The sequence below is a fragment of the Callospermophilus lateralis genome, chromosome 5 (assembly GCF_048772815.1).
Source record: "Callospermophilus lateralis isolate mCalLat2 chromosome 5, mCalLat2.hap1, whole genome shotgun sequence".
Taxonomy (NCBI): Eukaryota; Metazoa; Chordata; class Mammalia; order Rodentia; family Sciuridae; genus Callospermophilus; species Callospermophilus lateralis.
In genome coordinates, this window is record NC_135309.1 from 24,188,839 (window position 1) to 24,191,506 (window position 2,668).

The following is a 2,668-nucleotide window of genomic DNA, read 5'->3' on the forward strand; positions in this document are numbered from 1 at the left end:
GATTTTAAGAGAAGTCCTAGTTAGATCTAAATTCTCTTAAAAGATAAAAAGGAATTAGGATTGGCAAAAGGAATGAGAGTAGAGCCATTCGTTACAAAGGTCTTATCTTGGGGAGGAAGAAGATGAGGTATGGGAAATATAGCATCTCAGGACCTTATCTTATTGAGATATTAAGGGAATGTTTAAGCTTTTCACTCAGTTAAATATTAGCCATTAAAACTTCTCAGTTGAAAACACTATTTTGTACATGAATAGAAAGAAAACTGTTTCTGTCTTATTAAGAGAAAGGGGAATGAGAATGTAAATATTATTGAAAATGAAAAATAGAATACAATCTGTATGTTAAGAAGGGTGACAAAAACTTCATTACAAAAGCCAAAGTAAGAAATGGAATAAGGGCAAGTAAGGTGAGAAATAATAACCACATTGTGAGCCTGAGGGATAAGAATGACTATTGTAGTCATTATATTAAAAACCGGGTACCCAATTTTTTCCATTAAGAGATAGATACTTGAAAAACCGAGAACAGATATAAGTCCTCATAAGGAGAACACATTAAAAAGTGGAGAAATGTATAAAAGTTAAAGGAATACTCTAAGAAATCAGTCACTTAAAAACAAACAAAATAGCAAAGGTGGCCATACTGATATAGACAGGGTGGATTTTCAAGCTAATACAACAGACGGTAATGGACGTTATAATATTTTTTGTCATTTAATTTTTATTCATGATCATAAACTTAGCTCTGCAATCCAGCTACAGTTGGGAGGGAAATAAGGGAAATGTGAGAACATAAAGATTATGGGATATCATGAGCTGATGGGGTGGAGGGGTGCTCTCCTGAGGTACAAAAGGTATGGTTTGGTGGTTAAGATAAATACAAGTCAAACATATTAGAGTTACGCACAGTCGGTAATGGTGATCTTTTTTGCTGGTCTTGCCTTTCCTGAACTCAAAGTGCTCCATGGCTTCCACAGTGTTCATGCCCTCTTTCACCTTCCCAAAGACCACATGCTTGCCATCCAACCACTCAGTCTTGGCAGTGCAGATGAAAAACTAGGAACTGTTTGTGTTTGGCCCAGCATTTGCCATAGACAAGATGCCAGGGCCTGTATGCTTCAGGATGAATTTCTCATCACCAAACTTCTCATCATAGGTGGACTTGCCACCAGTGCCATTGTTGCATGTGAAGTCACCACCTTGGCACATAAATCCTGGAATAATTCTGTTAAAGCAGGAACCCTTATAACCAAATCCTTTCTCTCCAGTATTCAGAGCATGAAAATTTTCTGTTGTCTTTGGAACTTTGCAAACAGCTTAATGGAGATGCAGCCCAAGGCCTCACGGTCATGGGTCATCAGTCATTGGTCATTGGTCATCAGCGATGTCAAAGAACAAGGTGGGGTTGACCAATAGAGAACAACCACAGGCAAAAGTGGCCTCTTGAAATCTTCTATGCTATTCTTAATCCAATATAAGAATACATAAAAACAGGCATAGAATTAAGTAACACTAACTATCTTAAACCTTCTTACAGCTACAAAATATTTTCCTCTATTCACGAAGCCTTTTAAATAGTTGATCCTGAATTTGGTAGATGTACAAACTTGTACAGTTGATAAAATTGTATAGAGTTTTCTACACACTCACAAACACACACGCACATATGAATGAGCAGCAGAAAATTTGGAGAATTCTGAATAAAAGTATTAGTTATAGCCCCGTGGATTCCCATCCTGAAGTACCGTGCCACATGTTTTACACAACTTTAGCAATGGAGGCAATTTAGCCGAATGTATTATTTCTTAAAACTACACATGAAACTACCTTTAACTCAAAATAAAAATTTAATGAAAGGTGGTGGATTTAAGATTCCAGCTCTAGCATTCAAAGACCCTGGGTCATTATTGCCGCAGTCTGGCTGGGCACAAAATCAGGAGCCACTCAAGCAGGAACAAACTTTATTTTTTGAAACTGCCGCCAATGCCTAGGAGCCCCGGGAAGATTCCACATGGCGTTCTCCCGGAACCCAAGAGGTGGTTCCTCCTCTGGAATTCCCTCCTACCGCACTTCCCCAACCAATGGGAACTCTCCAGGAGTCCCGTAGCAGGCAGCAGGCGGAGGTGGACAGCAAGAGTCCAATATCCATATGAATGCAAATCTTAACATAATCATATCATCTCAATGGCTTGCTGGTGTCACCTTTCAACCAAAAATGCCATGCATCATATTACTTGGCTGTGGCTCTTAGCAATAACAAGAGTCAGCTGGACAAACTGAAAGCCGGTGTTTTTCGTGAAGACTACAAGACAAACCTCTCTCCAGCTCTGTAGAGAAAGTCTTACCCATAGACCTCCTACAGCAGAGCTCTGCTTGCAAGGAGAAAAGCTGCTGGATTCATAAACTGGAAAGAACATTTAGAAGCAATTTTGACAAACTGGTGGAGGTTGCATGTAGACGTGCATAAGAACAAGAAATTTCTGAGACTTCAGCCTGAGGAAAGGTCCCTACCCTCTTAGGGCTTTACCTCAATGAACACTACAGCATTTTCCTACTGAAGACAGGGGAAGCGCTAGTCATGGTTCTACCCAACGGAGAGAAGAGCAACATGTGAAATAAACCCAGCGACCTCTCCTTAGGAAAGATCTATGTTTCAGAGGAGCAGACT

At 39.8% G+C, this 2,668-nt stretch overlaps 1 pseudogene; it reads right to left on the minus strand.

Annotated features, from left to right (window-relative positions):
• Positions 1-899: 899 nt before the first annotated feature.
• LOC143400325 (peptidyl-prolyl cis-trans isomerase A pseudogene) lies at positions 900-1,358 on the minus strand (annotated as a pseudogene).
• Between the last annotated feature and the right edge of the window lie 1,310 nt (positions 1,359-2,668).